Genomic DNA, 22,443 nt, shown 5'->3' on the forward strand with positions numbered 1-22,443 from the left:
GATGATATTAAAGACTCCTGTTTGAGCAAGCCTAGGCCCACAATTTCTGCCCTCCAATTTTTACTCCAATTTATGATCCTTCCCCCTTTGTCAAATATTAATTGACTATAGAGAGTTGGGTTTGTTTCTGGGCTCTCTGTTCAGTTCCATTGGTCTATGTGCCTGTTTTTATGCCAGTACTAGGCTGTTTTGATTACAGTGGTCTTGTAACACAGTTTGAGGACATCTCCTTTCTTAAAGCAATATGGTATGTGATACTTAATGTTAGTGATACTTTATGTTAGTGATACCAATAGTGGTATGTGATACTGTTGTTGTGTAACAACAAAGGAGCTTACATTTACATTTATAGTTACAACCACAGATTTGCAGGTAACCCCTATATTGTCTTCCTGCAACAATGCAACAGCTTGCTGATGTCTAAGACCAATTGGCATAATAAGGAACTCAGAAAAAAACATTTCTCTAAGGAGGACATACAGAGGGCCCAGAGACACATGAAAAGATGCTCAGCATCACTAGCCATCAGAGATGCAAATTAAAACCACAATGAGATACCACTTCACACCTGTCAGAATGGCCATCATAACCAAATCAACAAACAAGTGTTGGAGAGGATTCTGAAAAAGGGGAATCTAGTGCACTGTTGGTAGGAATGCAGACTCCTGCAGCCACTGTGGAAAACAGTATGGAATTTCCTCAGAAAACTAAAAACAGAACTTCCTTTTGGCTCAGCAATTCCACTGCTGGGATTATACCCTAAGAACCCAGAAACACCAATCCATAAGAACCTATGCACCCCAATGTTCATAGCAGCACAATTTACAATAACCAAGTGCTGGAAGCAACTAGGTACCCATCAGCAAGTGAGTGGATCAAAAAGCTATGGTACATTTACACAATGGAATTCTACACAGCTGAGAGAAAGGAGCTCCTACCCTTACGACAGCATGGATGGAACTGGAGAGCATTATGCTAACTAAAATAAGCCAGGTGGTGAGGGACAAATACTGTATGATCTCACTTTAACTGGAACATAATCAACAAAAGAAAAAAAACAAAATATAAGCAGAGACATTGAAATTAAGAACAATCCAACAATAGCCAGAGGGGAGGGGAAAGGGACAGTGGGGAGATGGGTTTTCAGAGATTATTATAAAGGACCCATGGACAAAACCAAAGGGTGGGGGGTAGAAGAAAAGGAGGGAGGTGGGTTTGGCTGTGGTGGGATGGACTGGTGGGGAGAATATACAGACAGACAACTGTAACTGAATGCCAATAAAGTATTTTATAAAAGGAGATATCTTTAATTGGAGTAAAACACACCTTGATTATATAGTCCAGGTAACGAAGACCCAGAAGAGTAAAGGCTGCTTGAAGTTCCCACAGTGGTTAATGGCTTTAAAAAGCTCCTACTCTCCAGGACATTTGCCAGCATGGGAAAGGAAGAGGCTTTTCAGTGTTGGAGTAAATTTAATCTGAGTTTTAATTCCAATTCTCCTGTCTACCAACAGTGCTATTCTGAGCATGTGATGTGAAGTCTCTGAGCCTGTTTCCTCTTCTGAATGGAAGGTTTGACTAAGTATATTCCCTGACACAGAGATTGTGTATATATTCACATATATACTTATATTTTTTACTTTCACTGAGGTAAATTCCAATCAGTAAAATGCCCATGATCAACGCTGTCGAAATATAATTTGACATCTGGGATATGTGACTCAAAAGTTCTGAGCTTTGTCCCTGAGCACTCAAGTGTTCATATAAGAGCAACCAGGCCACAAATAAAATTTCTTAGAATGTTTTATTGTCTACAAAGACACAGAGAGAGATGGTATCACTAGGAACACATACTCTTTGGAGACGAAAATGTATCTAGAGCTAGAAAGCTAAGATGATAGATAGATAGATAGATAGATAGATAGATAGATAGATAGATAGATAGAGCAGGGTAAATAGAGGCAATCTGTTTTCATTTCTCAGGTGTCTGGGTAACTAAGGGAAGCAGTTTTCCCATAACCTTGAGAATGGGCCTGATAAGCAATGTTCTCATAGCCTTGAGACTGGGTTGGATAAATGGTTCCCATAACATTAAGTGGGCTCACATGTGCAGAATCCCACTGTGTTATACAATATATTCTGGCACCCTGCCAGCTTTGTTTGTATCTAGTATTTAAGCGGGTAGGGCTGTTCATTTGGGGGACACATAGCTTACAGCATGCATGGATCTCCCACCCTTGCATAGAGGCATGTCAAGCGTCTCCACAGCTCCGCACATTTTCTTCAGTCTGCCCCAATCCAGAGTGGGCCTGCCAGGCCTTGACAGGCTAAAACGCAGTTAGATAGATAGGTTCTGATAGATCTATAATCATCAGAGTTCAATCACCTTTTTTTATACCTGTAATAGTATTATACAGTTTATAATGCCTCTGCATAGAATTTTAAAAATTTATTCAATCAGTAAGTATTGCATATCTACTATGCCCGCTGTGTGCCAGGCACTATTCTAGGTGCCAAGAATATAGCAGCAATCAAATAAGAAAAACACCTTACTCTCATTTAGGTTAAATTCTAGTGGACAGGTAGAGAGACCATAAACAAAGGAGAAAACAAATTCTGTTTTCTAACATGCTAGATGAGAAGTGCCCTGGTGAAAACTGAAAAAGGGAAAGGTAAGGAGTGCTGAGGGTAAGGATGGAAATAGAGTTACCTGAGAAAGCTGTTCTGAGAAGATGTCATCTAAGCCAAGACCTGAGAGGGTTAAGGGATCAGGATCTTTCAATTATAGACAACAGAGAGTCCAAAGTTCAGGGGGCAGAAGCAAAACTGTAAGGCTGTGTTTCAGGAAGGGCAAGGAGGTCAATGTGGCTGAAAAAGTGAGCAGAGGAGAGTGACAGAAGGGGCCAGAAATATGAGGTGGGGACAAACTGTGAGGAGTTTATAGGCTGTGGTGAAGACTTTGGCTCCTACTCCAAGTGAGATGGGAGGGTTAGGGCATGGAAATGGCAGGGTCTGATGTATGTTTTAAAGGATCACTCTGGTCACTGAGTTGGAAGTGGGAGATGCAAGCAAAAGATAATGCAGATTGGGAGATAATGTTGGCTCAGACCATGGTGGTCATAGTGGGAGTGGTGAGAAATTATAATTGTGAAAATATTTTAAATGTAAAACCAACAGTACATACTGAGACAAGGAGTTTAAAAAGAGAGAGAAAAGTTGAAGGTGACTCTGAAGTGTATGGCTGAAGCCACTGGAAGGAAGGTGCAGCATTTATGAAAGTGAAGAGGGGAGAAGATTTGCTAGATGTGGGGATGTGGAGTTAAGAGTTTGGGGACACAAGTTTGAAATGCTCACTAAATGATCAAGTAGAGGCTTCAAGGAGACAGTCCTCCAGGAGTCTGGATTTCAGGGGAGAGAGCCAGGTAGGAGACTGTGATTTGAAAACCGAGGATCAAGCCCCGAGCTCAGGGGCTTCCAGTTTTTGTGAAGGAGATGAGGAGGAATCAGCTTGTATTCTCAGCAAATGGGCTCTCTCCCAAACTGTATTTTTCTTCAGGCCAAAGAAAGGCCTGGCTGGGAAGCCTGGCTGTTGAAGAATGTTTTTTAGGCAAGATAAAGACAAATCGGCAGGCACCTCTCAGTGTTCTGAACCCTGTGCCAAGCTGCCACTGACTTAGCTCCCCTTAATTTCAGCACAGGTTTTGGGGGGTTTGGAGACAAGAAGAAAGCTGCATGGGTCACTCAAGCTCCCCTTCTCCCACCCCTGCACTCAGGACAGCTGCCTGAAGCACTGGGTATTTTTCCACTGGAGAAGTGCTTAGAGTAAATGTGGTGATAAAAACTTCTCCTTGAAGATGACTCAGCCTGCTCTGGTCTTCTGCCAGAGTCCTGTTCAAGAGGGAGTTGAAAGTAACTCCAGGCAAAGAGGATGGAACACCTGAGGGAAAAATGTTCTGTGGTCAGAGCTCCACCTTTTACACTTCCTCCCTTCAGGTCACCTGCACAATCATGGCTTCTGTTCACCCAGTGCATGTTAGTGCCAGATACACAACATGCCCTCTCAGATATAAGAAAAGACTGCATGGAGAAGTTGGGGAACAACCCAGAGCCGTTCTGAGCCTGTGCTCTTGACCCCTGGGCCTTTGGCCTTTCTGAATGGAACCAGATTTCTCATGGGGCCTTTTCTAGGAGGTTTTTACATCAGAACCTCAGAATCCTCCTTTTGTGCCTTATGTCCTCTTTAAACCATGTTAGAGAATAATAGAGGCTCATTATGAATGGCTCAACTGCTCACTCTTTTTTAAAAAGACACATCCAAGGGAGTTAAGGCAAAGCATGCTTCTGGTAAGTCATTTACCATCTTTACAAAGCTACCTTAAATGTATAATAAACTTGAAGCCCCAAACCTGCTTTTATTTTGAATTCAAAAAATTGTGAGCATGGTTTTGCTGCTTTTGCTGGGAGAGAAAAACCAATTCATTTTTTACTGGAAAATCACTCTGGCTTGATACATAGTTCACCACTTAATCTCGACAGCCCAGTGTATACAATTGCTGCTAGAAATATAGAGGTTCTCTCAGGCAAGAGTATCTGCCATTGGAAGCTGCAGTGCATGGAAAGGCCTGTTGGCCATCTCTCTCCCTTTCTCTGTCACCACTAGCATCCTGAGCCTCCCTGTTCCCACACCCAGAGTGAAGAATGATTTTTACCCCAAATGGGAACAATGTTACTGTATTTATAAATTTGAGAGATTCAGACACATCTGCTCATATTTACACCAATTCTGTTGAGGCTGTGAAATTGCATATGCTATTTTGATGAAACTTTATCTTAATTTCATTACCAGCTTGAGTAATCATGTGATAATTGCCTCATTTCCAAGTAACTGAGCAAAAATTATATTTAGGGGTTTTTTTTTAGTTTCTCTTTCAAGACTAATGAATTTAATAAAATATTATGCTATTTTACCTTTCTAAATGGAAGCTAAAGCAATTTATCTTCAATCTTCTGTGTTTATACTTAGAAGATTACTGATGGTCTTCCTGGTGGTTCAATCCAGGCACAGAGAGCCACAAAGAAAGATCAGGGAAGACGCCACACAAGAAAAATCTAAGGATTTGGCATCCAACCAATCTGGGCTAGCAGTCAGATGCTTTCACTAACTAGTTAGCTGTGTTGCCTTAGGCAAATAAATCACATAGCTTCTCTGAGCTTACTCTTCTTATCCAGAATATGGGTTTTTAAAAAATACCTACTTCTGTGATTAGCAATAATATGTATCGGGTACTTAGGATAATGTCTAGCACATAGTAGGTGCTTGATAAATGAAAACTCACAATATTTTTATTAGCACTTTCAAAAACAGTGCATTTTCTATATCCAAATTGCATGAAGTGTTTTTGTGAGAGATTGCACTCAGTTCATCTGATTGGAATAATACCAGATTTTTTTCTGATTGCACTGCAATTATTTCCTTGTTGGAATAAAAAAAAAAAAAAAAAACAGGGCCACTATGCTGTACAACATCACTCCAGGGTGTGTGCCTTTTACATTTTAGTCCATATGGATGGTCTTCCTTAGCATTAACCATTGCAAAACCTGGAGGAACTTACCTTTGGACACAACGACTGACATAGATGTCAATAATCCCTTCCTGCCTTCCAGACAGACCCTATCCTGCCCACAGGGTTTGGGACTACCTACAGACTCCATGGATTCTAAGTAGTTACTGTCTAGGTCCTGTTGCCACAGTTCAGTCACTAAGCTGTGTGTCCTTGGACATGATCTGAGCCTCTTACGACCCACTGGATATCTTTGTGTGGTAAAGGCAAGCCCTACACCTACATTCTGATTGGTTATTTCTAGTTCCAGTTTGGGCAAAACTGTCCTATTTTTCAGGTACAAATATGCATCAGAAGCTATACATGCATAACATTTCTTTTGGTTTCAATTTAGGAAAAACTTTGAACTGGGAAGGGGCACCTTGAATTCTAGTCTTAGCTTTTCTATAAATTACATGTGTGATTTTTAAAAAGTGTTGTAGATTTCATAACGATCACCAAGTTATCTCCTGTCTATGTGCACATTTACAATGTGACTTTGCATCCCATCCCATCAAGAGGTGTAATCGCTTTCTGTACCCCTTGAAGCCAGGCTTGGCTAAGTGAAGTGCTTCAGTCAATGGACTACCAGTAAATACAATGTAAACGGAGGCTTGAAAAGTGCTTACACACTGAGCCTTGCTCTCCCTTGATGCTGAAACCCATGCTACCATATGTGAGCAAATTCAGGCTAGCCTTCTGGATGAAGCTAGCTGTGAATGATATCCCACAAGACTAACCAGCTATAAACACAAGAAATGTGAATGAGACTATTCTAGATCACCCAGCCTCACTTGAGCCAACCCAGACCAGAAAATCCACCCAGACAACCCACACAATCATAAGAAAATGTGTGACCATTGTTTTTAAGCCAATGATGCTAGAGAGGATATATAAGTAATTAAAGCCCAGTGATATAGTACATGAGTTTTTTTCTATGATTCTTTTTACACATCTTAAAAATGAAGGTGTTGAACTAGATCAGTGCTGCTAAGTACAAGGAAAAGGAACCACTATCCTCCTAACATAAGATCATGTAAAACAGATAATGGATTATAGTTCACTTTCTTATTGGACCCAGGGACAATGATAGAATGCTTCTCATTCCAACATTCTAGTATCTACCCCCAATCCACAGTATCAGTATTGGGATGATATTCATTTGCTAGCTGTGTTCCAAACCAGTAATTCACAGTATTGACCAATCTCCAAAATCTCCCAGTGGGAGTCATAGACTACCAGATTACATGTTTCTACTTTCTTGAAATTACATTTCAGTAGGTTTGGGTCAGCCTGAGAATCTAAAGCTTTGAAAGTAAGTCAGATAATGAGATAGGTTTAGGAACAGTAGACTGATTTTATTGGTGTTTTCCAACCCTGTCCTACGATTCTTCTGAGCAAAGCATTTTCCTTAGTCATAGATTTGACTAGATAATAATAAGCTTCTATCCTAATTCATCCCATGCATATGTATACATAAATCTTCAAATGAATCACCCACACCACTTTGAGTAATCTAGAGTTCTCCCCTAATATCCTTTTTTCAGTATGAAGTAAGCCAGAAGGAAAAGACCTTCCTAGGCATTCAGAGGAAGGAGTAAGAAAGAGAGACTCCCAGATTCAGAGCAACATAATTGAACTGGTTTATTTTATGGATGCAAAAACAATAGCTCCTGCTCGGAAAGAGTTTACAGTACTGATAACAAGAAACAAATCTATTTCTAAAATGACCTAACTGTGAGATAGACACAGTTACTTGGAAACAAGATCAAAATATTGAAAGATAACCCAGATGTGCCAATAATAATAATGACAGCTAATACTTAGTAAGTGCCCAACGGTGTACCAAGACTTTGTTGTATTACCTCCCTGGGTTCTCTCAATAACCGCATTAGATAGGTACTCTTATTGTCCCCATTGAATGGATAAGAGGCAGAAGCAACTTATCTGGGGTCACAGAGCTAGTGAGGAAAAGAACCAAGCAAGGTACACCTAGGTCTGACTCTAAATCCCACGCTAGCATGTCACACAATCTTGTGATGATGCTATGTTAATGCAAAGAAACAAAAGAAAGTTCCCTAAAGACATTCTTCTTCTAAAACACAGCAATTATGACAGAATGTTATATCAAATTTAAAACTGTGCAAAGAAAATGAAGTGTTGGTACCTTCTCCCTACACTTTCTCATCAAAACTCACATTGCCATTATGTTTATTGCTCCCTTTGTCACAGTTTCTTCTTAGAAGTAGCTTTGATTGAAATGTTTTGGGAGTCACTCTAATTTAATCTACTTACCTTCTATTTAATCATTATACTGTGTTTCTACAAAGGGAAAAATATCACTCTTTCTTTTTCTGTGTTATTCTATTTGGAAAATCTTGGAAGGCTTTGTTTGTTTGTTTTTTTCTTTTCCAAATTCTACCATTCTCGGGAAGAAAGTCATATATTCAAGAGAGTGAAAAACAGGGGAGCTTGGCTCCAATCATTTGTTTTACAAATGAGGATGGAGAAATCAATAATGGTGGCAGAATATTTTCATTTATTCATTCATTCAACACATTTATTGAGAACAATGGACTGACCCTTTGGTAGGTTTATTGAGGCAGTCAATCTCCTGAAGAAGAGAGACATAGTTAGATAAATGTGCTGTTGCACAGAAAGCTGTGGAGGAGAGATACAGGGTCCAATAAAACCTGTAACAGGTGAGTCGACCTCATCAGGGAGGCCAGAGAAGCTTTTCTGAGGAAGAGAACATTGTGTTAAGTTAACTTGAAAAAGAAGGAGGGCTGGGTGCAAGAATGAGTTAGGCAGAGAGAACAACCCATGCCACGGCCCTGTTGGAAGAAGTTCAGAGAAGATCAGTGTAGCTGAAGCAGGAAATGAAAGAGTCATGGCTGAAGAAGGAGACAGCCATGCTGAATGTGCAGATCAGGATGCAGTTTTTGTTTTTTTTCTCCACACAATGAATGCATGGGGGGATAATAATTAAGGGGATGGTTCGTGCAGATCTAGGTTGTGAAAAGATTGCTTTACTTGCAGTGATTTATAAAATTCCCAAGAAAGAACTTGTTCATCATATTGACTTGGAACAACCAGGCAACTCTCATACAACTTTTCTTTCCAGTTGGCAGAGATTTTGGCTCAAGTGGAATAATCTGAGGAACCTCAGTCCTCAAAAATTTCTGCCATGGATTTAAGCAGTGAAGTAATCTCCTGAAATACTATGTCACTAACAAAGAAGACATAGCATCTTCAGCTCTCCAGTACTACTCAGACCTTCGCCTGCTTTTGTTTCTCAGTTTCTTGCAATAATCAGGTCCTTGTGGAATTATCCTGATCATTGGCAGCAGCATCACTTCATTTAAATCATTCTTCTAGAGTTTGTTGAAATTATAAATAATAACAATCAACACTTGTGAGAGCTAATCAGTACTTCAAATTACCCTAATTTTGATCCTCAATGTTGTAGGTAGGTAAGAAAGAATTTTGCCCATTTTAGAAACGAGGAATTTGCAGTACAGATAGATGCAGTGAATGACTGAAGGTAAATTAAAAGTGACAAACATGGGGCTTGACCCCAAGTCTGCTGACTTCTAGTCAAAAATTCACAACTCTATATTTTAGCAATTTATGGACTACATAGATTACATTCTTTTTTTCCAGTTTACAAACAATGTCTACTTGAGCAAGTTTTTAATTTTTCTGGGGTTCAGTTTCTTAATCTATAAATGTAGATAATAATAGAACAATTTAAAAGAGTTATAAAAATTAGATAAATTAATACATACAATACACTTAAAACAATACACTTAAAATACACTTCACTATGCTTAAAACATCGTAGTAAACTCTCAATGAACATTAAGTATTATCCTTATCATTATTATTATTGTACATTAATCTCTACAGTGTTATTTTGGGTTGGGAGGAGAAATACCTAAAAATAATTTTTTAAAGCTAATATTTACCAAACAAATACTCATAGTGCTTAAAGTGTTTTATCCTGAGTTAGTCATTATTATTATTTTCTTGTTTTACTGATGAAGAAATTGAAGCACAGCGATTAAAGCAATGTTCACAGCCCCTAAGTTGATATGTGGCAGGGCCAATATTTAGAGCCAGGTTAACTGACCTCCAAGGTGGAAAGGATGGAGAGTTCTTCTTGGAAATAAATGTTTCTTCTGGTTAGTTGAGTAGTCTTACAAAGCTTTTAAAAGCTGAGAATTTTAAGGACATACACAGAAAATTGTGTATTTTCTTGCTTCGAGTTTTCATAAGAATCATGTGATATGTTGGCAATATTACCATGCCTTGATCATGCCCTTTATTTCAGAATTATAATGTTGCCTTTAAATGTTAGCTAGCCTTACCATGAAGTATAAATAAGAGAATAATAAATAAGGAGGCATTTCATAAACACTCTAACTAGTACTATAATATGCTGTTAATGTGGCAGTCTGTGCTTGGCTCTTTTAAACAGATCTTTTACATGACCATATCTGAGTGTATGTACCATTGATGCTGTGACACAATGTAAGACCACTGCACTTTTACCTAAAATACATGATCCTTCTTATAGAAAGATAAAAATTCATTAGTACAACCAAGGCTAGTGCATTCAATTTTCTTTTACTGATAGTTACAGGTTGCAAAAATATTTTTAAATTCTTAAGGGACTTTAATCCTTCTAATAAAGATTCAAACTGCCATGGCAGAAGGCACAGATTTCAAGATGGCAGATCAAGGTAAAGGGGCATTGAATGGCCACAAATAGTGTTTTTCCATGTGAACTTGTTCATCATTCAAAGTATCAAATTCAGGTTTGACCTCTTTAGAATTTATTAGCTGAGAAACATAATTCTGTAGACTAGGACCTTCTCGCAATCTAAGAAAAACCCTGAATGTCTCTTATCCTACACAATAATTACCAGTTGCTAAGTTAGGTTGTATGGATGTAAAAATAAAAAAGAATGAATTTGACTGAGGCTAAATATAGAAGCCAAGATCCAGATTCTATTGTATTAGAATTCCAAATGACTCACCCAATTTTCATAGGTTGACAACCAGACTAATTTTAAATATAGAGACTTTATAGCAGGAAAAAGTATTTCCTAATTAGGCAAGGGATTTGACTGTCATTCTCCACTGTTGGTAATTGTCATAAGAAAGTCATTTACATTTTGAACTCAACATTCAAATTAAAACTCCAACTTTCCACTTTTGTTCCAAGCCACATTTGACTTCCAAGAAATATGCCTAATTGTTTCAGATGCCTTGCGATCACTAAACCACAGTGGGCCTTCAGCTGGAATTTCAGTAAGCAGAGCTTCAGCTACAATGACAAGACTTCACTGCCACTCATGCTGACCAAATCTCAGAGGTGTGATAAATGATAGAACCTCATTTAATTACCATTTGTTCTTTCATGACAGTAAAACTTATTATAAATTACACAAATAATTAATCCATCATGGGGAATATGCCAAAAATATTTAAGTCTGTGACATTAAATGGAGTTGACTCAAGGCTTTGTGAAAATTAAAATTATACAGAGAGGATAAAATTTGCCCTAATATTTAGTACAAATACAGTCTTCCTTCTTGTTTGAATGTCTCTAGTTTTATCTACTCTTTAATCATTATTCAATTGCGAAGTGCAAAGAAATACAAAAAAATTCCACAAGAAATTTACTTCAAACCAGCTGATTAGATATTTATTTAGTACCAGCTATGCACAAACCTCTGTACAACATTCTACTATACAGGGTCATTTTAATCTCATTAGAACTGAAGTTTGTGCTTCCAGTCCATTTATTAGATTGGTAAGAGTAGTAAATAATAGCTCTTACGTTATCCTAAGAAAATATCCATTAAATTCTCAATATTTTAGCTTCATATATTCAGAAGGATATGTTAAAAATGTATTTACCTAACCCTGACTGGCATGGCTCAGTTGACTGAGTGTCACCCACAAATCACAAGGTTGCTGGTTCAATTCCCTGTAAGGACACATGCCTGGGTTGCTGGCAGCCCCCAGCTGGGACATGTGCAAGAAGCAACTGATTGATGTTACTCTTTCACACATTGATGTCTCTCTCTTCCTCCTGCCATACCCCTCTCTCTAAAAATAAATAAATAAAGTCTAGAAAAATGTATTAACCTTATCAAAGTCTAAAACTTCAGCTTGTATCTTAGGGAATGAAGTGTTTGAATCCAATTTCAGTGAGTTTTCCTTTATACAATATAGTCTTTCTAAAGTTGTGCAAATAGAACTAATAATGAATGCAGAGCAAGACATGGGACAAGCAAGCTCTCATAACAGGTTTACTGGGTTTTATGAGAGGATGAGGAGCCTAGGTGAAGCACCTCGCAGAGGGTATAGGAGAACCAGAGAGAAGCAACAGGAACACTGGAGGTCTAAAGAGATGGAGTACTCCTTTAAAGAGAGTAATTGAAAAAGAAATGATGACAGCAATGACTGGCAATAGCAACATTTTTGAAGGCATAATATCACAGAAATTGGAAGATGGAGGCATAGGTAGATGCACTTTGCCTCCTTGCACAACCAAAAGAAGGACAACAACAAGTTTAAAAACAGAAAACAACCAGAACTGTCAGAAAATAGAACTGGGTGGAAGTCTGACAACCAAGGAGTTAAAGAAAAAACATTCATCCAGACAAGTAGGAAGAGGGAGATGGGAAGCCAAGGTAGAGAGGATGCACAGCAAGCCTGCAAGTGGAGAAGCAGGTGGGCAAGGTGGTGGTTGGTGGAGCAGACCATCCCATGTTTGCATGTGGATAAACCAGGAGGAATAACTGGGGAGTGAAGCAGACCATGCAACCCAGGGTTCTGGCACAGGGAAATAAAGCCTCAAAAACCCTGACTGTAAAAACCTGTGGGAATTATGGTGGCTGGAAAAACTCCCAGCCTCACAGAACAGTTCGTTGGAGCCAACCACAGGGTCCTACAATGAACACAAGTCCACACACCTGGGAATCAGTACCAGAAGGGCCCAAGTTGTTTGTGGGGAACAGGGGAAGTGAATGAAAGCTAGCTGGGAGCCAAGCAAGCAGCACTGTCCCCTTCTGGACTCCTCTCCCACATAGAGCACCACAAGGTTGCAATGTAGGTGAATTCACTCTGGTGAATACCTAAGGCTCCACCCCTCACTACTTAACAAATGCAGTGAGACAAAAAAAAAAATATGACCCACATGAAAGAACCGATAAAAGCTCTAAAAATAGAACCCTGTGATGGAGAAATAGCCAACCTATCAGATGCACAGTTCAAAACACTGGTAATCAGGATGCTCACAGAAATCATTGAGTATGGTTGCAAAATAGAGGAAAAAGTGAAGGCTATGCAAAGTAAAATAAAGGAAAATATACAGGGAACCAACAGTGAATGGAAAAAAATCAGAACTCACATCAATGATCTGGAGCAGAAGGGGAAATAAACATTCAACCAGAACAGAACAAAGAAACGAGGATTCAAAAAATGGGAGGAGACTTAGGAACCTCTGGGTTCCTACAACCCAAAAGGTTGTAAAGTTCCTACAACTTTAAATGTTCTAATATTTGAATAATAGGGGTGCCAGAAGAAAAGGAAGAGCAGGAAATTGAAAATTTATTTGAAAAAATACTGACAGAGAACTTCCCCAATCTGGCAAAAAAAGAGTAGACTTCCAGTAAGTCCAAGAACCTCAGTCTTTTGGGACTCAGAGAGTCCCAAAGAAGTTGGAACCAAGGAAGCACACGTCAAGGCACATCATAATTACATTACCCAAGATTAAAGATAAGGAGAGAATCTTAAAAGCAGCAAGAGAAAAGACAGTTATGTACAAAGGATTTCCTATAAGACTATTTTTTTTAAAAAAAACTTTACAGGCAAGGAAAAACTGGAAAGAAGCATTCCAAGTCATGAAAGGCAAGGACCTACATCCAAGATAGCTCTATCCAGTAAAGCTATCATTTAGAATGGAAGGGTAGATAAAGTGCTTTCCAGTTAAGGTCAAGCCAAAGGAGCTCGTCATCATCAAGCCCTTATTATATGAATTGTTAAAGGAACTTATCTAAGAAAAAGAAGATACTCAAAAATATGAACAGTATAATGACAATAAGCTCACAACTATCAACAACTGAACCTAAAAAGAACAAAAACTAAACAAACAACTAGAACAGGAAAAGATTCACAGAAATACAAATCACATGGAGGGTTATCAGAGAGGACAGGAGGAGGGCAAGTAGGGGCAAAGGTACAGAAAATAAGAAGCATTAATGGTAGTTACAAAATAGACAGGGGGAGGTTAAGAATAGTATAGGAAATGGAGAAGCCAAAGAACTTACATGTATTACCCATGGAAATGAACTAAGCAAGGGGCAGGGTAAGGAGTACAGGTGGGAGGGGGTGCAGGGCAGAGGGGAATTAAGGGGAGAAAACAATGGGACAACTGAAATAGCATAATCAATAAAATATATTTAAAAAAGAAATTGTACTAAGAATTTTACATGCATTATCCCACTAAATCCTCAAAATAGCAGCCATTCTCTATTGCTCATTTTTTAGCTGAGAAATCTAAGCCATAGAGAGGTTAATAAACTTGCCCAGGTACACATACAGCTGGGAAGTAGCAGAGGCAGAATTCAAACCTAGGTCTGCCTCCAAAATTTGGACTCTTAATCACTACATTCTAGTCCCCCACAAATATAGATTTTACAAATCCAAAGTGCTTGGGTCATAACAGTACAGAATTGTGGAGTTCATCTCCATTTAGTAAATGGCACCTCATCTGGCCCATGTCAAAAACCTAAGAGTGACCCCTGGATAACCCTGTCACATTATAGATTCCCAGATTACAGTCCATCTTATCAGTTCTACCTCCAAAGTGTATCCCAAATCTGGCCACCATTCTTCAGCTTCACCTTATTGTCCCAAACCCACAAAGCCATCATCTCTTACCTAGACTATAATAGTGGCCTCTAAATGGTCTCCTTGCTTGTGCTCTGAGCAGCCAGAGTGACAATTTTTAAAAGTAAATCAGATTACAACACTACCTTGTTTAGAATTCTCCAGTGGATTCCCATTACTTACAGAAAAATATCTAAAATTCTTTGCACAGTTCACCGGGTCCTTCAGCATCTGCTCTGTCTACTTCTTCATATTTATCTCCACTAACTCTCACCCCATTGCACTGTGATCCAGTTACACTGATCTTTCTGTTCCTTAGCCATGACAAGATAGGTTCCAAGGTGGGGCAGGCCACTTCTCTTCCCTCTGCTGGGAGTGCTTTTCCTCCATGTTTTCTTCAGATATGTTCTTCTCTGTCCGTTAGGTTCCAAATGAAAGCATCATTGCCTCTGTGAATACTTCAACTTTTTATCCCCTCCTCCTAGATACCCTGTTTCTGTTTCTTCATAGCACTATCACTACAGATTCATTACATATTTATTATCTCCCCCTCCCAAGCTGAAATATAATTTCTATGAGGGAAGAGTCCTGGTCTGCCCTTTCTCCTCATTTTTCAGCACTAAGAACACTACCTGGAACATATTAGTTGCACACAAAATACTGAAGATGGTATGACTGACTGAATGAATAAATGAATAAATTAAAGGAGAAAGTAAGGCTCAGAAAAATTAAGTGGGATTTAGTTAATCTACTGTTCCTTGGCTAGTACAAGGTGAAGTCAGGACCAGCAAGGTAAGACCCAAAAGGTGCAGAGATTTCTAAGTACTAGGGAACACAAAAAGCTCAGGAGTTCAAAAGAGAATTGGTATTTAAGTCTTAAAGAGAGTAGGATCTTGACGTGCAGACATAGAGGCTGAGGCAACCTAAACAGAGGGTACAGTGTGGGCAAAGGCAGAGAGGGGGAGCAGTTCAGAGCAAGCATGTTCTCTTACAAGAAGAAAGTATCAAATCCACAGAAATAAGCAAAGAAGAGACAAGGGTTGACACATCACCTCCCACTCCTCAGCCTTCAAGCTTGTGGAAGAATTTTTTTGCAACTGACACTAGATTTAAGAGATTCTTAATTGTATCTTTATTTCTTAGCTCATCTGTTGCAATGCCTAGTCTACTGATATTTTGCCTCCATCATGAAGCTTTTGCACAGCACATATTAATTACCACTAGGCTGTTTGGACTCTGACAACACAATTCTGCCAAAACGTGGTGGTGGATGAGAAGAAGTAGGAGTCAAGGGATGTGGGCTCTCAGCTCACCTGGGGACTTTGGGAGATGTTTTTACCTCTTTATATCTCAGTTTACTAACCTGATGAGATCTAGCTGCACAGTAAATTTCTAAGTCTATGGTTTGACATAGTGAATTAGTTTACCGATCATTGAGTTTTCAAGTCATTCACTTATTTTTTTTTATTCATGCAGTGTTCATTGGTTTTCATCTTTATGGGGAGTATACTAATTTCTCAGGGCTGCCATGACACACAACCATAAACCAGGTGGCTTAAAACAATAGGAATTTATTCTCTCATAATTTTGGAAAGAAGAAATCCTAAATCAACATGTTGACAGGGCCACAGAGCCTCCAATGGCTCTAAGGGAGAATACTTCCTTGCCTTATGCAGCTTCTGGTGGCCCCAGACATTTGTGGGCTAGTGGTAGCAGAACATTAATCTCTGCCTCTGTATCCACATGGCCTTCTTTGTGTGTTTGGCTTTAAACCAGCTTTCCACCACTTCTGCAGCATGTGACCTTGAACATGATGAGAAATGTAATCATCTAGGCTTGACCGGGGGTCAAATGTTATTAAATACACATATTTTGCACTTGGGCATATGACTGGCATTCAGTTAGTATCCAATAAGTACTTCTTTGAAAGTGTTATCCTCTTCAGTAAAGCATTTCCAATGGTGAGGTTGTCTACACATTCACAAAACAAATTTGTGTCCACATCAAACCACTGCAAAAGGGAGTGGAGGTTTTAATGGGGAAATTAAAACAAACAAAAAACTTACCATAGAAAACATGAGCATGAAATACCCAGATTGACTTTCTGCATTGATTGCTTTATCCAGATAAATGTGCAAATGCCACTGTAGTGACATCCAAATAGACAAAGGCTGGATTTAAGGGTCATTCAATACTTTTGTACTTTCTAATGGGCAATTTCAGATTTGCTCAGCACTCTTGGAAAGATATAGTTAACACAGTAGATTTCTTGGTGTAATAAGCCTATTATACATAAAACAAATAATCATTTTTATTCCTTGAAATCTTGACAATAGGAATAAGAATCTAATTTGCAGAGTTTTTTGGCCTCTAAGTTTCCAGGGTTTATGTACCTCAAAGAATGTATATCCCTATTGCAAAGGCCAAAGGCTTTCTGCTCTCTATGCTTAAACACCTGCGGTCTCCTTCTAAGATGCAGGATCTGTTCTCTACTTGCTTCTCTTGCCTCACCATTTATGCATTAATTTGGTAGATATTCAGGAGCAAAAAGGAGCATCTACTATGAACCATGTACTCTCTTATGTCTTTTTATGAGTGAATGAGTGAAATTGTGTTTGTTTAACAAAATTGGGATCATGTTGGGCATGTTAGGTTTTTGGGTTTTTTTTTAAAATTATTTCCCTATCTCCATCTCCCTCCTCTTTGACAGCTGTAAATCTGTTCTCTATATCTATAGGTCTGTTTCTATTTTGTTTTATTTATTTATTTATTTATTTGACTTTTTTCTTTTAGATTTCGCAGATAAGTGAAGTCATAATATTTGTCTTCGTCTGATTCATTTCATTTAGCATAATCCTGAGCCATGCACTCTTAGACACTGGGCACACTTAGGTTTAAAAACTCCTCAGGTTTTTTAAATTTAGATTTTTATAAGATTTTTGAGTCTGGCACAGGAGTCCAACCAGGATGTCTGAATTATAGAACAAGTTATGATCTCTCAGGCTACAGGGCAAGTCTGACAGAAGTGTTTTGTTTCTTCTGGAATATTACATGGTTACACTATTGCATTGAGAGGAGGCAGAGCAGGGTGGGATTGCTGAGAGTGGGCCAGAATAAGTTGCTGTCTGGAGCTTATCAGTTGTTTTTCCGGGTGTCTCAGATTTGGTTGATGTCACCGTCTACGTTGTATGCCCTAAGAGGGTCAGGACCTTTGAGCAAATGCCTTAACTACTATTACCCCATGACTCTAGATACCTAGGTTAGAGCAGGAGCTGGCACTATTCCATCCCCTTACTTTCACTTAAGCCTCCATAATGATGGCAGCACTATATCTTGTTTACTATCATGCCTGCCTCTGGTATACAGTAAGTGTTCAGCCCGTATTTGTGAAGGGAAGGGAGGAACAAAGGAATCGTAGTATATCAAATAACTTGTGAGAGCTACATTCATTATTCAACTGCCACTTCCTAACTCTCTGCCCTGTTGATATTATCTTTATCTTATAATTAGAACACTATCATGCTTTTAGATCCCTCTCAGCTTCAGTTTATGGTAGTCTAACCTTGTTAGGACCTCTCTATTCAAACTTAGAGCCTGATTCCTATTAATTGCTTCTTTCTTTCTCTGTTTCCCAGTTAAAACTCCTGAGAGATAGAGAAACACATTCACTTACTATCTTTGCTATTGTTGAACCTACCACCTCACAGATGATTTGTCATTAATGGCTTGACTCATTTTTGTAAAATGCTCACCTTCAGGCCAATCAGCTGTGGTTCGATTTATTATGCAATTTATAGGAATTTACTTTCTTATAAACATTTTAATAAACTTTTTTCCAGAGAAAAAGGCAAAGTTTCCAAGATGAGCCCAGTCAGTGGCATATCAATTTTTTAGCAATAGTGGTTCATTACCATATTAGCTAATATAATAAAAAGACATATATATCTGATACCTAAATCATCTTATTAAAATGACAGTGAAGCCAATAAGGTGCACCATCCATTTAGGTTAGGGAATTAAGCCTGGTTTATTCTAAGACAACTGTCTCAATAGCAGTGCCTATAAAATCCTTCTCTGCTCTTCTACTTGCCACTCTGCATTATCTCCATGTCAGTAAATTATTTTTTGTACAATGAATTCACCCATATGAAAAACGTACTAATGTAAATATGCTCACTCCCAACCGAAGGAAACTTTATTTGCTTCATTATTTCATAAAGGGCAATTCATGCCATTTTCCCTACACGCACCAGTGGGGAGAAGCAGGCATGAAATAAATTATCAGTTTGAAAGAAATCGCTGTCTTTTGCTCGAATAACAAGAAGATTTAGTGTGTTGGACCAAAATTGAGAAAAAAAGAGAATTTCTTCTAACTTTTAGGAGATACATAATTAAATGAAGAACTTGTAACAATTAAGGGATTGACAAAGCTGAAATGCAGCAGTGGTTATGGCTCTCTTACTATGGTATGAGTATTTACTCAACACACCATGCATCCAACTTGTCAAGCCTCCCTTAGCTTACAAATGATGTTTCATTTAGTTTAAATCAATCAAGTGTCTCTAGAGGATTTTACTAGAAATCCAAATATAATTACACAAACACCCAAGCTTCCTAACTATGCATGTGTTACACAAACCAACAAAAAATATGTCTTAAGTGCAATGCAGAAAGAGTAAGGGTTTATAAAATACATTTTGATGTCTTATGAATAACAATATTATAAGTAGAGTTAGATAGATACATCCTAGCAATAAAATAAAGTTAATAAGATAAGGACAGATCATTTGGTTTGACCCTTAGCATAGTTGGAATTACCCCAAAGTAGCCTCTCTTCATTTAAATGAGGTTTACTGTTTCATTTCAGTAACATACTTACTCAAATTTTAGAATATGACTTAACTTCATCAGCATTAAGCAATGCAACGGTCTGAAGATACAGCTGGTCTTTCGTGCGTTAATTAGATCTATATAATGTCTCCTTTCAAAAGAACTCCAAGCCCTGTAGAGAATGTTGAACTCATGTTAAACCAAAGTTTCATGGAAATGAGAACTGTGTCTAAGGAGAAGGAACAGTGAAGAGAAAACAAGAAGGAAAAGAAAGAGGCAATGAAGAAGCTTATGTTGGGTGGAGGAGATATAAGCAGTCTGTAAAAATGCCAAAATATTAGCTCTTAGTCATTAGTGCAGGTAATATGATTACAGAGATTCTGCTTCTGTGAGGGGAAATATTTGAATCTCTTTTTTAGGATTACACAGGCAGGGTAGCTTCTTGGAATCACATTTTAGTTATATGCTGATAAAAATTTAATGTTCAAATCCAGTGGTATTTATGTCAGCACATTTTGATATGTTCTTATCTAATAAATTTTTCTCCCACTTCTCCTGTGTTTTATGTGACCAGGTTGTTGTTGTTGTTTAATAGCCCACACCATTTGGAAAGTACTGAAAGTCAGAAAGGAGAATGAATGGAAGGGGGCAAAGTTCATATGTATCAGAGTATAACAGAACATAGTCGACTGGAAACTCTGCTGGGTTATGCTCCCCACTCTTCCTTGGCCAAGAAGAGGTGAGAGGGACTGGGTGGTAGACTTCTCCAGACATAACAATTGTTGGACTCCTTCTATGACAATCTCTACAAAACTCATTGAATAGTATATTCAGCCAGGTCCATGCCAATTTCCATGCCAGATTCATGCCAGGTTCATGATAAAGAAAAAGTAAGGAAGTAGATAATGATGAGATTATGAACAATATGGCATTTAAAATTTTTCATTTTGTGAGAAAAACAGAAGATTAAATGGTTTACATAATTTATACCTTTTTGATATTAAACATTAATTATTAAAGCATTGATAATCACCTGCTTTAAAAATTAAACATTGACATTCCAACAAATTACATGTAAAAAATTAAGTCTACTGCTGATGGGAAGAATCAGAAGGAATAGATCCTGGAATCTTTAGCACTGAGAGACTAGGGGTAGAAGATAAACAAATGGGAAACTCTGTGGAATCCCAAACAAATATTTCTTTCAGAACTGCACCAAGGAATCACAGAGAGATGAGTGCTTTTTTTCTGGACCAGCCATTTTTGGTCAATTTAATTTAGCACAACCCACTACTTGGACAGCCACTTTGTGCTTGGAGCTGAGGAACATTCCAGTTCACACTGCATGAGATCCCATGAGTAGTGCAAGAGAGAAGCCTAAAGTGCCATTCTATGAAAATGTATATTTCTGTTTTTTTCTTTTTCTTATTTTTATATTTTCAAACAAGCTCTTTTATCAAAATGTTATGAGAAACCAGTGAAATAAGAATTTTTTATCTGTGAGCATTTATGTAAATGGTTGAAAAACTGTGACAAATATTTGTTGCCATTATTTTAGAAAGCAAATGATCATTAGTGGCTTTCTAGAGAAAACTCACATTTTATCTCAAAGATCAACAAATGATTCCAAACCAAGAGAATTAATTAGCAAGGGTTAATTTGTTGTCATTTTATAAATACTTTCTTAATTTATTATCTTCAAATTTACTGATCCAACAAAAAAGAAGTTAGGAATATTGATGGCAAATGGAACATAGGTAACTGAAATGAAAGTAGGAAATTTTAGCTCTTGCTTATTCTTTAAAAAGAAACTTAATTGAGTTCTGTAACTTCAGAACTCCTTAGAAACCTGGCTTAAACTGAAGGTGGCTGCCCTGGCTGGTGTGGCTCAAGCTAGAGTATCAAACCGTGCACCAAAAGGTTGGAATTTTGATTCCTGGTCAGGACACATACCTAGGATATGGGGTTTAATCTATGGTCAGGGCACTTATGGGAGGCACCCAACTGACATTTCTCTCTCACATCTGCATTTCTCTCTCTCCCTTCCTCTCTCTCAAAATATTCAAAAAATATTTTAAATAAAAATAAACTGAAGATGGCAGTTACTTTACCTAAACTCGGGCATTCGTGCTCTCTGTTCCTGGTGTTTGAATTTTGTGTAAATGGCAGCATAGCAGAGAGAATGTCTGGGGGAACGTAACACAGCAAAGGCCCTGTGGTACACTCCTGCCCTAGCAATGATGTGTCCAGAGTCCTGGCTCTCTGGAGTTGCCTTAGAATCTTCCCTTGTCCCAGACTGTGACCCTAAAACCTTCCACAGGGTCCATAAACCCTGGATAATCCTTCAGTATATTTCCTTTTGCCTAACATAAGATGCCCAGAGTTGGTTTCTATTGCTTAGAGACGAGGATCCTGGTCAAAAACTTGTGAAATGGTCACCTGACTCTTTGTTAATTTTCAAATAATGAGATACATAAAAGTGGAAGAATTTGGGTTTTGTGACATTCTCTATCATGCTTCTTGGGGGCCTTTTTACCTGGGGTTCTGAAGAAAAGAGGGGCAAGTGTTACTCTGGAGAACTGCCACTGAAGGGGAAAAGAAAACCTAGCAGTGTACTTTACCCAACCAGCTATCCTCTTTGGGGATTCCTGGAAAACTTGCCTCTTTCCATTTAAACTGCTCTTAGGAAACTAAAGCAAATGATCAAGGGTTAGAGAGATCAAAATTTACTTTTCAAAAATGTTTGCTCAGAAATGTCCAAATCCAGTTTATAATAGATAGATTTAAAACTAAAAAATGGGGCTTCCTGATTTTTCCCATTAAATGTTTCTAAAAAGAGAAAGAAGTGCTAAAATAGCAGATCTTAAATATAAGTGTGATGCTTTGGTATTTCTTGAAAGTTAAAATGTGGTTACTTTTCACTTTGTGATATGTGAGGGGAAAACATAATGTCAAATTATATAAGAAATATTTAACTCTACTAAAATGGTTGGTGTGTCTCTGAGGGGGGATTTTACTCACTTATTTTAAAAAAGCAATACTGAGAGTATTTTCAGATCTTGCAGTGAGTGATATAAGTGTTTCCAAAGATAATGGATTCTATTTT

Source organism: Artibeus jamaicensis, unplaced genomic scaffold (assembly GCF_021234435.1).
Source record: "Artibeus jamaicensis isolate MK-2021 breed Jamaican fruit bat unplaced genomic scaffold, CSHL_Jam_final contig_519, whole genome shotgun sequence".
NCBI lineage: Eukaryota > Metazoa > Chordata > Mammalia > Chiroptera > Phyllostomidae > Artibeus > Artibeus jamaicensis.